Source organism: Petromyzon marinus, chromosome 76 (genome assembly GCF_048934315.1).
Source record: "Petromyzon marinus isolate PM22_M1 ecotype Great Lakes invasive population chromosome 76, UKy_Petmar_22M1.pri1.0, whole genome shotgun sequence".
In the NCBI taxonomy this organism is placed as follows: domain Eukaryota; kingdom Metazoa; phylum Chordata; class Hyperoartia; order Petromyzontiformes; family Petromyzontidae; genus Petromyzon; species Petromyzon marinus.
Window position 1 is genome coordinate 171,578 of NC_133742.1, and position 21,080 is coordinate 192,657.

The 21,080-nt window shown below is 46.5% G+C and overlaps 1 protein-coding gene across 1 annotated transcript in view; it reads right to left on the minus strand.

Moving 5' to 3' along the window:
- Positions 1-14,747, minus strand: part of LOC116958352 (uncharacterized) — a 41,499-nt gene extending 26,752 nt beyond the window's left edge. Inside the window, exons 1-3 of the mRNA XM_076056474.1 lie at positions 14,693-14,747; positions 12,035-12,106; positions 10,547-10,618 (exon numbers count right to left, since the gene is read on the minus strand). The gene's annotated coding sequence lies outside the window, so the exon portion shown is untranslated. The remainder of the gene's footprint in view (positions 1-10,546; positions 10,619-12,034; positions 12,107-14,692) is intronic.
- Between the last annotated feature and the right edge of the window lie 6,333 nt (positions 14,748-21,080).

Consider the following 21,080-nt stretch of genomic DNA (forward strand, 5'->3'; position numbering starts at 1 on the left):
TGTATCTGTATGAATCTGTGTGTGTGTATCTGTGTGTATGTATCTGTATGTATCTGTGTGAATGTGTGTATCTGTGTGTGTGTATCTGTGTGTATGTATCTGTGTGTATGTATCTGTATGTATCTGTGTGTATGTATCTGTATGTATCTATGTGAATGTGTGTATGTGAATGTGTATGTATCTGTGTGTATGTGTGTGTATGTATCTGTATGTATCTGTGTGTATGTATCTGTATGTATTTGTGTGAATGTGTGTATGTGTGTGTATGTATCTGTGTGTATGTATCTGTGTGAATGTGTGTATGTGTGTATGTATTTGTGTGTATGTATGTGTATGTATCTGTATGTATCTGTGTGTATGTATCTGTATGAATCTGTGTGTGTGTGTATCTGTGTGTATGTATCTGTATGTATTTGTGTGAATGTGTGTATGTGTGTGTGTATGTATCTGTGTGTATGTATCTGTATGTATTTGTGTGAATGTGTGTATGTGTGTGTGTGTATGTATCTGTGTGTATGTATCTGTGTGTGTGTGTATGTATCTGTATGTATCTGTGTGTATGTATCTGTATGTATTTGTGTGAATGTGTGTATGTGTGTGTGTATGTATCTGTGTGTATGTATCTGTGTGTATGTGTGTGTATGTATCTGTATGTATCTGTGTGTATGTATCTGTATGTATTTGTGTGAATGTGTGTATGTGTGTGTATGTATCTGTGTGTATGTATCTGTGTGTTTGTGTGAATGTGTGTATGTGTGTGTATGTATCTGTGTGTATGTATCTGTATGTATCTGTGTGTGTATCTGTGTGTATGTATCTGTATGTATTTGTGTGAATGTGTGTATGTGTGTGTATGTATCTGTGTGTATGTATCTGTGTGTATGTATCTGTATGTATTTGTGTGAATGTGTGTATGTGTGTGTGTATCTGTGTGTATGTATCTTTGTATTTGTGTGTGTCTGTGTGTATGTATCTGTATGTATCTGTGTGAATGTGTGTATCTGTGTGTGTGTATCTGTGTGTATGTATCTGTGTGTATGTATCTGTATTTATCTGTGTGTATGTATCTGTATGTATCTGTGTGAATGTGTGTATGTGTGTGTATGTATTTGTGTGTATGTGTGTGTATGTATCTGTATGTATCTGTGTGTATGTATCTGTATGAATCTGTGTGTGTATCTGTGTGTATGTATCTGTATGTATTTGTGTGAATGTGTGTATGAATCTATGTGAATGTGTGTATGTGAATGTGTATGTATCTGTGTGTGTATGTATCTGTATGTATCTGTGTGTATGTATCTGTATGAATCTGTGTGTGTGTATCTGTGTGTATGTATCTGTATGTATTTGTGTGAATGTGTGTATGTGTGTGTGTATCTGTGTGTATGTATCTGTGTGTATGCATCTGTATGTATCTGTGTGTATGCATCTGTATGTATCTGTGTGAATGTGTGTATGTGTGTGTATGTATCTGTGTGTATGTGTATGTATCTGTATGTATCTGTGTGTATGTATCTGTATGAATCTGTGTGTGTGTATCTGTGTGTATGTATCTGTATGTATCTGTGTGTATGCATCTGTATGTATCTGTGTGAATGTGTGTATCTGTGTGTGTGTATCTGTGTGTATGTATCTGTGTGTATGTATCTGTATGTATCTGTGTGTATGTATCTGTATGTATCTATGTGAATGTGTGTATGTGAATGTGTATGTATCTGTGTGTATGTGTGTGTATGTATCTGTATGTATCTGTGTGTATGTATCTGTATGTATTTGTGTGAATGTGTGTATGTGTGTGTATGTATCTGTGTGTATGTATCTGTATGTATTTGTGTGAATGTGTGTATGTGTGTGTATGTATCTGTGTGTATGTATCTGTGTGAATGTGTGTATGTGTGTATGTATTTGTGTGTATGTATGTGTATGTATCTGTATGTATCTGTGTGTATGTATCTGTATGAATCTGTGTGTGTGTATCTGTGTGTATGTATCTGTATGTATTTGTGTGAATGTGTGTATGTGTGTGTGTGTGTATCTGTGTGTATGTATCTGTATGTATTTGTGTGAATGTATGTATGTGTGTGTATGTATCTGTGTGTATGTATCTGTGTGTATATGTGTGTATGTATCTGTATGTATCTGTATGTATCTGTGTGTATGTATCTGTATGTATTTGTGTGTATGTGTGTGTATGTATCTGTGTGTATGTATCTGTGTGTTTGTGTGAATGTGTGTATGTGTGTGTATGTATCTGTGTGTATGTATCTGTATGTATCTGTGTGTGTATCTGTGTGTATGTATCTGTATGTATTTGTGTGAATGTGTGTATGTGTGTGTATGTATCTGTGTGTATGTATCTGTGTGTATGTATCTGTATGTATTTGTGTGAATGTGTGTATGTGTGTGTGTATGTATCTGTGCGTATGTATCTGTATGTATTTGTGTGAATGTGTGCATGTGTGTGTATGTATCTGTGTGTATGTATCTGTATGTATCTGTGTGTGTATCTGTGTGTATGTATCTGTATGTATTTGTGTGAATGTGTGTATGTGTGTGTATGTATCTGTGTGTATGTATCTGTATGTATTTGTGTGAATGTGTGTATGTGTGTGTATGTATCTGTATGTATCTGTGTGTATGTATCTGTATGTATTTGTGTGAATGTGTGTATGTGTGTGTATGTATCTGTGTGTATGTATCTGTGTGTATGTATCTGTATGTATTTGTGTGAATGTGTGTATGTGTGTGTATGTATCTGTGTGTATGTATCTGTATGTATTTGTGTGAATGTGTGTATGTGTGTGTATGTATCTGTATGTATCTGTGTGTATGTATCTGTATGTATTTGTGTGAATGTGTGTATGTGTGTGTATGTATCTGTGTGTATGTATCTGTATGTATTTGTGTGAGTGTGTGTATGTGTGTGTATGTATCTGTGTGTATGTATCTGTGTGTATGTATCTGTATGTATTTGTGTGAATGTGTGTGTATGTGTGTGTATGTATCTGTGTGTATGTATCTGTGTGTTTGTGTGTATGTGTGTGTATGTATCTGTGTGTATGTATCTGTGTGAATGTGTGTATGTGTGTGTATGTATATGTGTGTATGTATCTGTATGTATTTGTGTGAATGTGTGTATGTGTGTATGTATCTGTGTGTATGTATCTGTATGTATTTGTGTGAATGTGTGTATGTGTGTGTATGTATCTGTATGTATCTGTGTGTATGTATCTGTATGTATTTGTGTGAATGTGTGTGTATGTATCTGTGTGTATGTATCTGTATGTATTTGTGTGAATGTGTGTATGTGTGTGTATGTATCTGTGTGTATGTATCTGTGTGTATGTATCTGTATGTATTTGTGTGAATGTGTGTATGTGTATGTATCTGTGTGTATGTATCTGTGTGTTTGTGTGTATTTGTGTGTATGTATCTGTGTGTATGTATCTGTGTGTTTGTGTGAATGTGTGTATGTGTGTGTATGTATCTGTGTGTATGTATCTGTATGTATTTGTGTGAATGTGTGTATGTGTGTGTATGTATCTGTGTGTATGTATCTGTATGTATTTGTGTGAATGTGTGTATGTGTGTGTATGTATCTGTGTGTATGTATCTGTGTGTTTGTGTGAATGTGTGTATGTGTGTGTATGTATCTGTGTGTATGTATCTATGTGTATGTATCTGTATGAATCTGTGTGTGTGTATCTGTGTGTATGTATCTGTATGTATTTGTGTGAATGTGTGTATGTGTGTGTATGTATCTGTGTGTATGTATCTGTGTGTATGTATCTGTATGTATTTGTGTGAATGTGTGTATGTGTGTGTATCTGTGTGTATGTATCTGTGTGTATGTATCTGTGTGTATGTATCTGTGTGTTTGTGTGTGTATGTATCTGTATGTATCTGTGTGTATGTATCTGTATGAATCTCTGTGTGTGTATCTGTGTGTATGCATCTGTATGTATTTGTGTGAATGTGTGTATGTGTGTGTATGTATCTGTGTGTATGTATCTGTGTGTTTGTGTGAATGTGTGTATGTGAATGTGTATGTATCTGTGTGTATGTGTGTGTATGTATCTGTATGTATCTGTGTGTATGTATCTGTATGTATTTGTGTGAATGTGTGTATGTGTGTGTATGTATCTGTATGAATCTGTGTGTGTGTATCTGTGTGTATGTATCTGTGTGTATGTATGTGTGTGTATGTATCTGTGTGTATGTATCTGTATGTATCTGTGTGAATGTGTGTATGTGTGTGTATGTATCTGTGTGTATGTATCTGTGTGTTTGTGTGAATGTGTGTATGTGTGTGTATGTATCTGTGTGTATGTATCTGTATGTATTTGTGTGAATGCGTGTATGTGTGTGTATGTATCTGTGTGTATGTATCTGTATGTATCTGTGTGTATGTATCTGTGTGTATGTGTGTGTATGTATCTGTATGTATCTATGTGTATGTATCTGTATGTATTTGTGTGAATGCGTGTATGTGTGTGTATGTATCTGTGTGTATGTATCTGTGTGTTTGTGTGAATGTATGTATCTGTGTGTATGTATCTGTGTGAATGTGTGTATGTGTGTGTATGTATCTGTGTGTATGTATCTGTATGTATCTGTGTGTATGTATCTGTATGTATTTGTGTGAATGTGTGTATGTGTGTGTATGTGTGTGTATGTATCTGTATGTATCTGTGTGTATGTATCTGTATGTATTTGTGTGAATGTGTGTATGTGTGTGTATGTATCTGTGTGTATGTATCTGTGTGAATGTGTGTATGTGTGTGTATGTATCTGTGTGTATGTATCTGTATGTATTTGTGTGAATGTGTGTATGTGTGTGTATGTATCTGTGTGTATGTATTTGTGTGAATGTGTGTATGTGTGTGTATGTATCTGTATGTATCTGTGTGTATGTATCTGTGTATTTGTGTGAATGTGTGTATGTGTGTGTATGTATCTGTGTGTATCTGTGTGTATGTATCTGTGTATTTGTGTGAATGTGTGTATGTGTGTGTATGTATCTGTGTGTATGTATCTGTGTGTTTGTGTGAATGTGCGTATGTGTGTGTATGTATCTGTGTGTATGTATTTGTGTGAATGTGTGTATGTGTGTGTATGTATCTGTATGTATCTGTGTGTATGTATCTGTGTATTTGTGTGAATGTGTGTATGTGTGTGTATGTATCTGTGTGTATGTATCTGTATGCATTTGTGTGAATGTGTGTATGTGTGTGTATGTATCTGTGTGTATGTATCTGTGTGTATTTGTGTGAATGTGTGTATGTGTGTGTATGTATCTGTGTGTATGTATCTGTATGTATTTGTGTGAATGTGTGTATGTGTGTGTGTATGTATCTGTGTGTATGTATCTGTGTGTTTGTGTGTATGTGTGTGTATGTATCTGTGTGTATGTATCTGTGTGAATGTGTGTATGTGTGTGTATGTATATGTGTGTATGTATCTGTATGTATTTGTGTGAATGTGTGTATGTGTGTGTGTATGTATCTGTGTGTATGTATCTGTATGTATTTGTGTGAATGTGTGTATGTGTGTGTATGTATCTGTATGTATCTGTGTGTATGTATCTGTATGTATTTGTGTGAATGTGTGTATGTGTGTGTATGTATCTGTGTGTATGTATCTGTATGTATTTGTGTGAATGTGTGTATGTGTGTATGTATCTGTGTGTATGTATCTGTATGTATTTGTGTGAATGTGTGTATGTGTGTGTGTATGTATCTGTGTGTATGTATCTGTGTGTTTGTGTGTATGTGTGTGTATGTATCTGTGTGTATGTATCTGTGTGTTTGTGTGAATGTGTGTATGTGTGTGTATGTATCTGTGTGTATGTATCTGTATGTATTTGTGTGAATGTGTGTATGTGTGTGTATGTATCTGTGTGTATGTATCTGTATGTATTTGTGTGAATGTGTGTATGTGTGTGTATGTATCTGTGTGTATGTATCTGTGTGTTTGTGTGAATGTGTGTATGTGTGTATGTATCTGTGTGTATGTATCTATGTGTATGTATCTGTATGAATCTGTGTGTGTGTATCTGTGTGTATGTATCTGTATGTATTTGTGTGAATGTGTGTATGTGTGTGTATGTATCTGTGTGTATGTATCTGTGTGTATGTATCTGTATGTATTTGTGTGAATGTGTGTATGTGTGTGTGTATCTGTGTGTATGTATCTGTGTGTATGTATCTGTGTGTATGTATCTGTGTGTTTGTGTGTGTATGTATCTGTATGTATCTGTGTGTATGTATCTGTATGAATCTCTGTGTGTGTATCTGTGTGTATGCATCTGTATGTATTTGTGTGAATGTGTGTATGTGTGTGTGTATGTATCTGTGTGTATGTATCTGTGTGTTTGTGTGAATGTGTGTATGTGTATGTATCTGTGTGTATGTGTGTGTATGTATCTGTATGTATCTGTGTGTATGTATCTGTATGTATTTGTGTGAATGTGTGTATGTGTGTGTATGTATCTGTATGAATCTGTGTGTGTATCTGTGTGTATGTATCTGTGTGTATGTATGTGTGTGTATGTATCTGTGTGTATGTATCTGTATGTATCTGTGTGAATGTGTGTATGTGTGTGTATGTATCTGTGTGTATGTATCTGTGTGTTTGTGTGAATGTGTGTATGTGTGTGTATGCATCTGTGTGTATGTATCTGTATGTATTTGTGTGAATGCGTGTATGTGTGTGTATGTATCTGTGTGTATGTATCTGTATGTATCTGTGTGTATGTATCTGTGTGTATGTATCTGTATGTATCTGTATGTATTTGTGTGAATGCGTGTATGTGTGTGTATGTATCTGTGTGTATGTATCTGTGTGTTTGTGTGAATGTATGTATCTGTGTGTATGTATCTGTGTGAATGTGTGTATGTGTGTGTATGTATCTGTGTGTATGTATCTGTATGTATCTGTGTGTATGTATCTGTATGTATTTGTGTGAATGTGTGTATGTGTGTGTATGTGTGTGTATGTATCTGCATGTATCTGTGTGTATGTATCTGTATGTATTTGTGTGAATGTGTGTATGTGTGTGTATGTATCTGTGTGTATGTATCTGTGTGAATGTGTGTATGTGTGTGTATGTATCTGTGTGTATGTATCTGTATGTATTTGTGTGAATGTGTGTATGTGTGTGTATGTATCTGTGTGTATGTATTTGTGTGAACGTGTGTATGTGTGTGTATGTATCTGTATGTATCTGTGTGTATGTATCTGTGTATTTGTGTGAATGTGTGTATGTGTGTGTATGTATCTGTGTGTATCTGTGTGTATGTATCTGTGTATTTGTGTGAATGTGTGTATGTGTGTGTATGTATCTGTGTGTATGTATCTGTGTGTTTGTGTGAATGTGTGTATGTGTGTGTATGTATCTGTGTGTATGTATTTGTGTGAATGTGTGTATGTGTGTGTATGTATCTGTATGTATCTGTGTGTATGTATCTGTGTATTTGTGTGAATGTGTGTATGTGTGTGTATGTATCTGTGTGTATCTGTGTGTATGTATCTGTGTATTTGTGTGAATGTGTGTATGTGTGTGTGTATGTATCTGTGTGTATGTATCTGTATGCATTTGTGTGAATGTGTGTATGTGTGTGTATGTATCTGTGTGTATGTATCTGTGTGTATTTGTGTGAATGTGTGTATGTGTGTGTATGTATCTGTGTGTATGTATCTGTATGTATTTGTGTGAATGTGTGTATGTGTGTGTATGTATCTGTGTGTTTGTGTGAATGTGTGTATGTGTGTGTGTGTATCTGTGTGTATGTATCTGTGTGTTTGTGTGAATGTGTGTATGTGTGTGTATGTATCTGTGTGTATGTATTTGTGTGTTTGTGTGAATGTGTGTATGTGTGTGTATGTATGTGTGTGTATGTATTTGTGTGAATGTGTGTATGTGTGTGTGTATGTATCTGTGTGTATGTATCTGTGTGAATGTGTGTATGTGTGTGTATGTATCTGTGTGTATGTATTTGTATGTATTTGTGTGAATGTGTGTATGTGTGTGTATGTATCTGTGTGTATGTATCTGTGTGTATTTGTGTGAATGTGTGTATGTGTGTGTATGTATCTGTGTGTATGTATCTGTATGTATTTGTGTGAATGTGTGTATGTGTGTGTATGTATCTGTGTGTTTGTGTGAATGTGTGTATGTGTGTGTGTGTATCTGTGTGTATGTATCTGTGTGTTTGTGTGAATGTGTGTATGTGTGTGTATGTGTGTATGTATCTGTGTGTATGTATTTGTGTGTTTGTGTGAATGTGTGTATGTGTGTGTGTATGTATGTGTGTGTATGTATTTGTGTGAATGTGTGTATGTGTGTGTGTATGTATCTGTGTGTATGTATCTGTGTGAATGTGTGTATGTGTGTGTATGTATCTGTGTGTATGTATCTGTGTGTTTGTGTGAATGTGTGTATGTGTGTGTATGTATCTGTGTGTATGTATTTGTGTGAATGTGTGTATGTGTGTGTATGTATCTGTGTGTATGTATTTGTGTGTTTGTGTGAATGTGTGTATGTGTGTGTATGTATCTGTGTGTATGTATCTGTGTAGTTGTGTGAATGTGTGTATGTGTGTGTGTGTATCTGTGTGTATGTATCTGTGTGTTTGTGTGAATGTGTGTATGTGTGTGTATGTATCTGTGTGTATGTATCTGTATGTATGTGTGAATGTGTGTATCTGTGTGTATGTATCTGTGTATTTGTGTGAATGTGTGTATGTGTGTGTGTGTATCTGTGTGTATGTATCTGTGTGTATCTGTGTGAATGTGTGTATGTGTGTGTGTGTATCTGTGTGTATGTATCTGTGTGTTTGTGTGTATGTGTGTGTATGTATCTGTGTGTATGTATCTGTGTGTATCTGTGTGAATGTGTGTATGTGTGTGTATGTATCTGTGTGTTTGTGTGAATGTGTGTATGTGTGTGTGTGTATCTGTGTGTATGTATCTGTGTGTTTGTGTGAATGTGTGTATGTGTGTGTATGTGTGTATGTATCTGTGTGTATGTATTTGTGTGTTTGTGTGAATGTGTGTATGTGTGTGTGTATGTATGTGTGTGTATGTATTTGTGTGAATGTGTGTATGTGTGTGTGTATGTATCTGTGTGTATGTATCTGTGTGAATGTGTGTATGTGTGTGTATGTATCTGTGTGTATGTATCTGTGTGTTTGTGTGAATGTGTGTATGTGTGTGTATGTATCTGTGTGTATGTATTTGTGTGAATGTGTGTATGTGTGTGTATGTATCTGTGTGTATGTATTTGTGTGTTTGTGTGAATGTGTGTATGTGTGTGTATGTATCTGTGTGTATGTATCTGTGTAGTTGTGTGAATGTGTGTATGTGTGTGTGTGTATCTGTGTGTATGTATCTGTGTGTTTGTGTGAATGTGTGTATGTGTGTGTATGTATCTGTGTGTATGTATCTGTATGTATGTGTGAATGTGTGTATCTGTGTGTATGTATCTGTGTATTTGTGTGAATGTGTGTATGTGTGTGTGTGTATCTGTGTGTATGTATCTGTGTGTATCTGTGTGAATGTGTGTATGTGTGTGTGTGTATCTGTGTGTATGTATCTGTGTGTTTGTGTGTATGTGTGTGTATGTATCTGTGTGTATGTATCTGTGTGTATCTGTGTGAATGTGTGTATGTGTGTGTATGTATCTGTGTGTTTGTGTGAATGTGTGTATGTGTGTGTGTGTATCTGTGTGTATGTATCTGTGTGTTTGTGTGAATGTGTGTATGTGTGTGTATGTGTGTATGTATCTGTGTGTATGTATTTGTGTGTTTGTGTGAATGTGTGTATGTGTGTGTGTATGTATGTGTGTGTATGTATTTGTGTGAATGTGTGTATGTGTGTGTGTATGTATCTGTGTGTATGTATCTGTGTGAATGTGTGTATGTGTGTGTATGTATCTGTGTGTATGTATCTGTGTGTTTGTGTGAATGTGTGTATGTGTGTGTATGTATCTGTGTGTATGTATTTGTGTGAATGTGTGTATGTGTGTGTATGTATCTGTGTGTATGTATTTGTGTGTTTGTGTGAATGTGTGTATGTGTGTGTATGTATCTGTGTGTATGTATCTGTGTAGTTGTGTGAATGTGTGTATGTGTGTGTGTGTATCTGTGTGTATGTATCTGTGTGTTTGTGTGAATGTGTGTATGTGTGTGTATGTATCTGTGTGTATGTATCTGTATGTATGTGTGAATGTGTGTATCTGTGTGTATGTATCTGTGTATTTGTGTGAATGTGTGTATGTGTGTGTGTGTATCTGTGTGTATGTATCTGTGTGTATCTGTGTGAATGTGTGTATGTGTGTGTGTGTATCTGTGTGTATGTATCTGTGTGTTTGTGTGAATGTGTGTATGTGTGTGTGTGTATGTGTGTGTATGTATGTGTGTGTATGTATCTGTGTGAATGTGTGTATGTGTGTGTGTGTATCTGTGTGTATGTATCTGTGTGAATGTGTGTATGTGTGTGTATGTATCTGTGTGTATGTATCTGTGTGTTTGTGTGAATGTCTCACAAAGACCGAAGCTGCTTCAACTTTGCGAACTGCTCCACGTGGATTCGGCGCAGCGGGTTGAAGGAGATGTTCCTAAGAGGTCACCAGGGGGTCACCAGGGGGTCACCACAAGGTTGAGACGTCACGGCGTGGTGACGTCACGGCGTTGCGACGTCACGGCGTGGTGACGTCACGGCGTTGTGACGTCACGGCGTTGTGACGTCACGCCGTTGTGACATCACGCCGTTGTGGACGTGGTAGAGGAGGTGATGGTGGAGGTGATGATGGAGGTGGAGGTGATGGTGGAGGTGATGGTGGAGGTGATGGTGGAGGTGGAGGTGATGGTGGAGGTGATGGTGGAGGTGCTGGTGGAGGTGATGGTGGTGGAGGAGGTGATGGTGGAGGTGATGGTGGAGGTGGAGGTGATGGTGGAGGTGGAGGTGATGGTGGAGGTGCTGGTGGAGGTGGTGGTGGACGTGGTGGAGGAGGTGATGGTGGAGGTGATGGTGGAGGTGGTGGTGGACGTGGTGGAGGAGGTGATGGTGGAGGGGATGGTGGAGGTGATGGTGGAGGTGATGGTGATGGTGGAGGTGGTGGTGGACGTGTTGGAGGAGGTGATGGTGGTGGTGATGGTTGAGGTGATGGTGGAGGTGATGGTGGAGGTGATTGTGGTGGAGGGGTGATGGTGGAGGTGATGGTGGAGGTGATGGTGATGGTGAAGGTGATGGTGGAGGTGATTGTGATGGTGGAGGTGATGGTGGAGGTGATGGTGGAGGTGGTGGTGGAGGTGGTGTTGGACGTGGTGTTGGACGTGATGGTGGACGTGATGGTGGACGTGATGGTGGAGGTGATGGTGATGGTGGACATGGTGGTGGACGTGACGTAGGTGATGGTGGAGGTGATGGTGGAGGTGATTGTGGACGTGGTGATGGAGGTGATGGTGGAGGTGATGGTGGATGTGATGGTGATGGTGGAGGTGATGGTGGACGTGATGGTGGAGGTGATGGTGGAGGTGATTGTGGACGTGGTGATGGAGGTGATGGTGGAGGTGATGGTGGAGGTGATGGTGATGGTGGAGGTGATGGTGCAAGTGATGATGGAGGTGGTGATGGTGATGGTGGAGGTGATGGTGGAGGTGGTGATGGTGGAGGTGATGGTGGAGGTGATTGTGGACGTGGTGATGGAGGTGATGGTGATGGTGGACGTGATGGTGGAGGTGATGGTGAAGGTGATGGTGGAGGTGATGGTGATGGTGGTGGTGGATGTGATGGTGATGGTGGAGGTGATGGTGGAGGTGATGGTGGAGGTGATGGTGGAGGTGATGGTGATGGTGGAGGTGGTGGTGGTGGATGTGACGGTGATGGTGGAGGTGATGGTGGAAGTGATGGTGGACGTGGTGGTGGAGGTGATGGTGAAGGTGTTGATGGTGGACGTGATGGTCGACGTGATGGTGGAAGTGATGGTGGACGTGATGGTGGAAGTGATGGTGGACGTGGTGGTGCAACTCACAGCTGCTGCAGGTTTCGCAAGTCGTTAAAGATTCTCCGTGGAAGTCGCTCTATCAGATTCCTCGACAGATCCCTGCAGCCCCGGGCGTGGTGAGTGGGTGAGCGAGCGGGTGAGCAAGTGGGTGAGTGAGTGAGCGGGTGAGTTGGTGAGTGAGTGGGTGGGTGAGTCAGTGAGTGAGCGAGTGGGTTAGTGAGCGAGTGGGTTAGTGAGCGAGTGGGTGAGCGAGCGGGTGAGCAAGTGGGTGAGTGAGCGAGTGGGTGAGTGAGCGGATGAGTTGGTGAGTGAGTGGGTGGGTGAGTCAGTGAGTGAGCGAGTGGGTTAGTGAGCGAGTGGGTTAGTGAGCGAGTGGGTGAGCGAGCGGGTGAGCAAGTGGGTGAGTGAGCGAGTGGGTGAGTGAGCGGGTGAGTTGGTGAGTGAGTGGGTGGGTGAGTCAGTGAGTGAGCGAGTGGGTTAGTGAGCGAGTGGGTTAGTGAGCGAGTGGGTGAGTGAGCGGGTGAGCAAGTGGGTGAGTGGGTGAGTGAGCGAGTGGGTGAGCGAGCGGGTGAGCAAGTGGGTGAGTGAGTGAGTGGGTGAGTGAGCGGGTGAGTGAGTGAGCGAGTGGGTGAGTGAGCGAGTGAGTGAGCGAGTGAGCAGGTGAGCAGGTGAGAGGGTGAGCGAGTGGGTGAGTGGGTGAGTGAGTGAGTGGGTGAGTGAGCGACTGGGTGAGTGAGTGGGTGAGCGAGTGGGTGAGTGAGTGAGTGGGTGAGTGAGCGACTGGGTGAGTGAGTGGGTGAGCGAGTGGGTGAGTGAGTGGGTTAGCGGGTGGCTGAGCGGGTGAGTGAGCGAGTGGGTGAGCGAGTGGGTGAGCGAGTGAGCGGGTGAGTGGTTGAGTAAGTGGGTGAGTGGGTTAGTGAGTGGGTGGGTGAGTGAGTGAGTGAGTGGGTGAGTAAGTGGGTGAGTGGGTGAGTGAGTGTGTGAGTGAGTTAGTTGGTGAGTGAGTGAGTAAGTGGGTGAGTGGGTGAGTGAGTGGGTGGTTGAGTGGGTGAGTGAGTGGGTGAGTGAGAGGGTGAGTAAGTGAGTGAGTGGGTGAGTGAGTGAGTGAGTTGGTGAGTGAGTGGGTAATTGAGCGAGTGGGTGAGTTGGTGAGTGAGTGAGTGGGTGATTGAGCGACTGGGTGAGTGGGTGGGTGAGTGAGTGGGTGGGTGAGTGAGTGAGTGGGTGGATGAGTGAGTGAGTGGGTGAGTGAGTGAGTTGGCGAGTGAGTGAGTAAGTGGGTGAGTGGGTGAGTGAGTGGGTGGGTGAGTGAGTGAGTGGGTGAGTGAGTTGGTGAGTGAGTGAGCGAGTTGGTGAGTGAGTGAGTTGGTGAGTGAGTTGGTGAGTGAGTGAGTGGGTGAGTGAGTGGGTGAGTGGGTGAGTGAGTGGGTGAGTGAGCGAGTGGGTGAGTTGGTGAGTGAGTGAGTGAGCGAGTGAGTTGGTGAGTGAGTGAGTTGGTGAGTGAGTTGGTGAGTGAGTTGGTGAGTGAGTGAGTGAGTGAGCGAGTGAGCGAGTTGACGAGTGAGTGAGTGAGTTGGTGAGTGAGTTGGTGAGTGAGTGAGTGAGCGAGTGAGCGAGTTGGTGAGTGAGTGAGTTGGTGAGTGAGTTGGTGAGTGATTGAGTGAGTGAGCGAGTTGCTAAGTGAATGAGTGGGTGAGTGACTGGGTGAGTGAGTGAGTGAGCGAGTTGGTGAGTGAGTGAGTTGGTGAGTGAGTTGGTGAGTGAGTGGGTGAGTGAGTTGGTGAGTGAGCGAGTTGGTGAGTGAGTGGGTGAGTTGGTGAGTGAGTGAGTGAGCGAGTGAGCGAGTTGGTGAGTGAGTGAGTTGGTGAGTGAGTTGGTGAGTGATTGAGTGAGTGAGCGAGTTGCTGAGTGAATGAGTGGGTGAGTGAGTGGGTGAGTGAGTGAGTGAGCGAGTTGGTGAGTGAGTGAGTTGGTGAGTGAGTTGGTGAGTGAGGGGGTGAGTGAGTTGGTGAGTGAGCGAGTTGGTGAGTGAGTGGGTGAGTTGGTGAGTTGGTGAGTGAGTGAGTGAGTGGGTGAGTGAGTTGGCGAGTGAGTTGGTGAGTGAGTTGGTGAGTGAGTTGGTGAGTCAGTTGGTGAGTGAGTTGGTGAGTGAGTGAGTTGGTGAGTGAGTTGGTGAGTGAGTTGGTGAGTGAGTTGGTGAGTTGGTGAGTGAGTTGGTGAGTGAGTTGGTGAGTGAGTTGGTGAGTGAGTGAGTTGGTGAGTGAGTTGGTGAGTGAGTTGGTGAGTGAGTTGGTGAGTTGGTGAGTGAGTTGGTGAGTGAGTTGGTGAGTGGGTTGGTGAGTGAGTGAGTGAGTTGGTGAGTGAGTTGGTGAGTGAGTGGGTGAGTGAGTTGGTGAGTGAGTTGGTGAGTGAGTTGGTGAGTGAGTGAGTTGGTGAGTGAGTGAGTGGGTGAGTGAGTGAGTTGATGAGTGAGTTGGTGAGTGAGTGGGTGAGTGAGTGAGTGAGTTGGTGAGTGAGTGAGTTGGTGAGTGAGTGAGTGAGCGAGTTGGTGAGTGAGTGAGTTGGTGAGTGAGTTGGTGAGTGAGTTGGTGAGTGAGTTGGTGAGTGAGTTGGTGAGTGAGTGAGTTGGTGAGTGAGTTGGTGAGTGAGTTGGTGAGTGAGTGAGTTGGTGAGTGAGCTACTCACAAGTCTCCCAGATTGAGGAGTGGGTTGAATGTTCGCTCTGCTAAGGCCTGGATCCGGTTGTGAGTGAGTGGGTGAGTGAGTGAGTGAGCGAGTTGGTGAGTGAGTGAGTTGGTGAGTGAGTTGGTGAGTGAGGGGGTGAGTGAGTTGGTGAGTGAGCGAGTTGGTGAGTGAGTGGGTGAGTTGGTGAGTTGGTGAGTGAGTGAGTGAGTGGGTGAGTGAGTTGGCGAGTGAGTTGGTGAGTGAGTTGGTGAGTGAGTTGGTGAGTCAGTTGGTGAGTGAGTTGGTGAGTGAGTGAGTTGGTGAGTGAGTTGGTGAGTGAGTTGGTGAGTGAGTTGGTGAGTTGGTGAGTGAGTTGGTGAGTGAGTTGGTGAGTGAGTTGGTGAGTGAGTGAGTTGGTGAGTGAGTTGGTGAGTGAGTTGGTGAGTGAGTTGGTGAGTTGGTGAGTGAGTTGGTGAGTGAGTTGGTGAGTGGGTTGGTGAGTGAGTGAGTGAGTTGGTGAGTGAGTTGGTGAGTGAGTGGGTGAGTGAGTTGGTGAGTGAGTTGGTGAGTGAGTTGGTGAGTGAGTGAGTTGGTGAGTGAGTGAGTGGGTGAGTGAGTGAGTTGATGAGTGAGTTGGTGAGTGAGTGGGTGAGTGAGTGAGTGAGTTGGTGAGTGAGTGAGTTGGTGAGTGAGTGAGTGAGCGAGTTGGTGAGTGAGTGAGTTGGTGAGTGAGTTGGTGAGTGAGTTGGTGAGTGAGTTGGTGAGTGAGTTGGTGAGTGAGTGAGTTGGTGAGTGAGTTGGTGAGTGAGTTGGTGAGTGAGTGAGTTGGTGAGTGAGCTACTCACAAGTCTCCCAGATTGAGGAGTGGGTTGAATGTTCGCTCTGCTAAGGCCTGGATCCGGTTGTCCCTCAGGATCCTGAAATGGGGGGGGGGGGGGGGGGGGGGGGGAGGGGATACAAAGGCGGAAGTGACGAGGTGAGTGACGAGGTGAATGACGAGGTGAGTGAAGAGGTGAGTCACGAGGTGAGTGAGTGACGAGGTGAGTGACGAGGTGAGTGAGTGACGAGGTGAGCGACGAGGTGAGTGACGAGGTGAGTGAGTGACGAGGTGAGTGAGTGACGAGGTGAGTGACGAGGTGAGTGAGTGACGAGGTGAGTGACGAGGTGAGTGAGTGACGAGGTGAGTGACGATGTGAGTGAGTGACGAGGTGAGTGAAGAGGTGAGTGACGAGGTGAGTGAGTGACGAGGTGAGTGAAGAGGTGAGTGACGATGTGAGTGAGTGACGAGGTGAGTGATGAGGTGAGTGACGAGGTGAGCGACGAGATGAGTGACGAGGTGAGTGAGTGACGAGGTGAGTGAGTGACGAGGTGAGTGACGAGGTGAGTGAGTGACGAGGTGAGTGAGTGACGAGGTGAGTGACGAGGTGAGTGAGTGACGAGGTGAGTGACGAGGTGAGTGACGAGGTGAGTGAGTGACGAGGTGAGTGAGTGACGAGGTGAGTGACGAGGTGAGTGACGAGGTGAGTGAGTGACGAGGTGAGTCATGAGGTGAGTGACGAGGTGAGTGAGTGACGAGGTGAGTGGGTGACGAGGTGAGTGACGAGGTGAGCGACGAGGTGAGTGAGTGACGAGGTGAGTGACGAGGTGAGTGACGAGGTGAGTCATGAGGTGAGTGACGAGGTGAGTGAGTGACGAGGTGAGTGCGTGACGAGGTGAGTGACGAGGTGAGCGACGAGGTGAGTGAGTAACGAGGTGAGTGACGAGGTGAGTGAGTGACGAGGTGAGTGACGAGGTGAGTGAGTGACGAGGTGAGTGACGAGGTGAGTGAGTGACGAGGTGAGTGAGTGACGAGGTGAGTGACGAGGTGAGTGACGAGGTGAGTGAGTGACGAGGTGAGTCATGAGGTGAGTGACGAGGTGAGTGAGTGACGAGGTGAGTGGGTGACGAGGTGAGTGACGAGTTGAGCGACGAGGTGAGTGAGTGACGAGGTGAGTGACGAGGTGAGTGACGAGGTGAGTGACGAGGTGAGTGAGTGACGAGGTGAGTGAGTGACGAGGTGAGTGACGAGGTGAGTCATGAGGTGAGTGACGTCGTGATTGACGAGGTGAGTGACGAGGTGAGTGACGAGGTGAGTGACGAGGTGAGTGAGTGACGAGGTGAGTGAGTGATGAGGTGAGTGACGAGGTGAGTGAGTGACGAGGTGAGTGAGTGACGAGGTGAGTGACGAGGTGAGTGAGTGACGAGGTGAGTGACGAGGTGAGTGACGAGGTGAGTGAGTGACGAGGTGAGTCATGAGTGTGAGTGACGAGAGGTGAGTGACGAGGTGAGTGGGTGACGAGGTGAGTGACGAGTTGAGCGACGAGGTGAGTGAGTGACGAGAGTGACGAGGTAAGTGACGAGGTGAGTGACGAGGTGAGTGAGTGACGAGGTGAGTGAGTGACGAGGTGAGTGACGAGGTGAGTGACGAGGTGAGTCATGAGGTGAGTGACGTCGTGATTGACGAGGTGAGTGACGAGGTGAGTGACGAGGTGAGTGAGTGACGAGGTGAGTGAGTGATGAGGTGAGTGACGAGGTGAGTGAGTGACGAGGTGAGTGAGTGACGAGGTGAGTGAGTGACGAGGTGAGTGACGAGGTGAGTGACGAGGTGAGTGAGTGACGAGGTGAGTCATGAGGTGAGTGACGAGGTGAGTGACGAGGTGAGTGGGTGACGAGGTGGGTGACGAGTTGAGCGACGAGGCGAGTGAGTGACGAGGTGAGTGACGAGGTGAGTGACGAGGTGAGTGAGTGACGAGGTGAGTGAGTGACGAGGTGAGTGACGAGGTGAGTCATGAGGTGAGTGACGTCGTGATTGACGAGGTGAGTGACGAGGTGAGTGACGAGGTGAGTGACGAGGTGAGTGAGTGACGAGGTGAGTGAGTGATGAGGTGAGTGACGAGGTGAGTGAGTGACGAGGTGAGTGACGAGGTGAGTGAGTGACGAGGTGAGTGACGAGGTAAGTCACGAGGTGAGTGACGAGGTGAGTCATGAGGTGAGTGACGAGGTGAGTGAGTGACGAGGTGAGTGGGTGACGAGGTGAGTGACGAGGTGAGCGACGAGGTGAGTGAGTGACGAGGTGAGTGACGAGGTGAGTGACGAGGTGAGTCATGAGGTGAGTGACGAGGTGAGTGAGTGACGAGGTGAGTGCGTGACGAGGTGAGTGACGAGGTGAGCGACGAGGTGAGTGAGTAACGAGGTGAGTGACGAGGTGAGTGACGAGGTGAGTGACGAGGTGAGTGAGTGGACGAGGTGAGTGACGAGGTGAGTGAGTGACGAGGTGAGTGAGTGACGAGGTGAGTGACGAGGTGAGTGACGAGGTGAGTGACGAGGTGTGACGAGGTGAGTCATGAGGTGAGTGACGAGGTGAGTGAGTGACGAGGTGAGTGGGTGACGAGGTGAGTGACGAGTTGAGCGACGAGGTGAGTGAGTGACGAGTGAGTGACGAGGTGAGTGACGAGGTGAGTGACGAGGTGAGTGACGAGGTGAGTGAGTGACGAGGTGAGTGAGTGACGAGGTGAGTGACGAGGTGAGTCATGAGGTGAGTGACGTCGTGATTGACGAGGTGAGTGACGAGGTGAGTGACGAGGTGAGTGACGAGGTGAGTGAGTGACGAGGTGAGTGAGTGATGAGGTGAGTGACGAGGTGAGTGAGTGACGAGGTGAGTGAGTGACGAGGTGAGTGACGAGGTGAGTGAGTGACGAGGTGAGTGACGAGGTGAGTGACGAGGTGAGTGAGTGACGAGGTGAGTCATGAGGTGAGTGACGAGGTGAGTGACGAGGTGAGTGGGTGACGAGGTGAGTGACGAGTTGAGCGACGAGGTGAGTGAGTGACGAGGTGAGTGACGAGGTAAGTGACGAGGTGAGTGACGAGGTGAGTGAGTGACGAGGTGAGTGAGTGACGAGGTGAGTGACGAGGTGAGTCATGAGGTGAGTGACGTCGTGATTGACGAGGTGAGTGACGAGGTGAGTGACGAGGTGAGTGAGTGACGAGGTTAGTGAGTGATGAGGTGAGTGACGAGGTGAGTGAGTGACGAGGTGAGTGAGTGACGAGGTGAGTGAGTGACGAGGTGAGTGACGAGGTGAGTGACGAGGTGAGTGAGTGACGAGGTGAGTCATGAGGTGAGTGACGAGGTGAGTGACGAGGTGAGTGGGTGACGAGGTGAGTGACGAGTTGAGCGACGAGGCGAGTGAGTGACGAGGTGAGTGACGAGGTGAGTGACGAGGTGAGTGACGAGGTGAGTGAGTGACGAGGTGAGTGAGTGACGAGGTGAGTGACGAGGTGAGTCATGAGGTGAGTGACGTCGTGATTGACGAGGTGAGTGACGAGGTGAGTGACGAGGTGAGTGACGAGGTGAGTGAGTGACGAGGTGAGTGAGTGATGAGGTGAGTGACGAGGTGAGTGAGTGACGAGGTGAGTGAGTGACGAGGTGAGTGACGAGGTAAGTCACGAGGTGAGTGACGAGGTGAGTGACGAGGTGAGTGACGAGGTGAGTGAGTGACGAGGTGAGTGAATGACGAGGTGAGTGACGAGGTGAGTCATGAGGTGAGTGACGTCGTGAGTGACGAGGTGAGTGACGAGGTGAGTGACGAGGTGAGTGACGAGGTGAGTGAGTGATGAGGTGAGTGACGAGGTGAGTGAGTGACGAGGTGAGTGACGAGGTGAGTGAGTGACGAGGTGAGTGACGAGGTAAGTCACGAGGTGAGTGACGAGGTGAGTGACGAGGTGAGTGACGAGGTGAGTGACGAGGTGAGTGAGTGACGAGGTGAGTGAGTGACGAGGTGAGTGACGAGGTGAGTCATGAGGTGAGTGACGTCGTGATTGACGAGGTGAGTGACGAGGTGAGTGACGAGGTGAGTGACGAGGTGAGTGAGTGACGAGGTGAGTGAGTGATGAGGTGAGTGACGAGGTGAGTGAGTGACGAGGTGAGTGAGTGACGAGGTGAGTGACGAGGTAAGTCACGAGGTGAGTGACGAGGTGAGTGACGAGGTGAGTGACGAGGTGAGTGAGTGACGAGGTGAGTGAGTGACGAGGTGAGTGACGAGGTGAGTCATGAGGTGAGTGACGTCGTGATTGACGAGGTGAGTGACGAGGTGAGTGACGAGGTGAGTGACGAGGTGAGTGACGAGGTGAGTGACGAGGTGAGTGACGAGGTGAGTGACGAGGTGAGTGAGTGACGAGGTGAGTGACGAGGTAAGTCACGAGGTGAGTGACGAGGTGAGTGACGAGGTGAGTGACGAGGTGAGGGACTCACAGCACGGGTGAGCTGCTCACAGCCCATGAAGGTGGAGTTCCTGACGTCCTTGATCCGGTTCGACTCCAGGTCACTGGCGGGGGAGGGGGGGGGGCAGGGGGTGAGGTGGGGGCGGGGCAGGGGGTGAGGTGGGCGGGGCAGGGGGTGAGGTGGGCGGGGCAGGGGGTGAGGTGGGCGGGGCAGGGGGTGAGGTGGGCGGGGCAGGGGGTGAGGTGGGCGGGCAGGGGGTGAGGTGGGCGGGGCAGGGGGTGAGGTGGGCGGGTCAAGGGGTGAGGTGGGCGGGGCAGTGGGTGAGGTGGGCGGGGCAGGGGGTGAGGTGGGCGGGGCAGGAGTGAGGTGGGCGGGGCAGGCGGTGAGGTGGGCGGGGCAGGGGGTGAGGTGGGCGGGGCAGGGGGTGAGGTGGGGCGGGGCAGGGGGTGAGGTGGGCGGGGCAGGAGTGAGGTGGGTGGGGCAGGGGGTGAGGTGGGCGGGGCAGGAGTAAGGTGGGCGGGGCAGTGGTGAGGTGGGAGGGGCAGGGGGTGAGGTGGGCGGGGCAGGCGGTGAGGTGGGCGGGCAGGCGGTGAGGTGGGCGGGGCAGGGGGGTGAGGTGGGCGGGGCAATGGGTGAGGTGGGCGGGTCAAGGGGTGAGGTAGGTGGGGAAGGGGTGTGAGGTGGGCGGGGCAGGGGGTGAGTGGGCGGGGCAGGAGGGTGAGTGTGCGGGGCAGGGGGTGAGTGGGCGGGGCAGGGGGTGAGATGGGCGGGGCAGGGGGTGAGATGGGCGGGGCAGGGGGTGAGGTGGGCGGGGCAGGGGGTGAGTGGGCGGGGCAGGGCGTGAGGTGGGCGGGGCAGGGGGTGAGTGGGTGACTATTCTCGTGGCGGGGTTTGTAACTTTGCCAAACTGCCCGAAGGAAACAATGGGCTCGTGGCAGGCTCACAGCCAGTTGAGGCGCGGCATCTCCTTGCAGAGCGAGAGGCGAGGGAGCTCAGTCAGCGAGTTGTTCAGCAGATACCTGGGCACATCACCACCAGCATCAACATCATCATCAACATCATCAACATCATCATCATCAACATCATCATCATCAACATCATCATCATCAACATCATCAACATCATCATCATTAACATCAACATCATCATCAT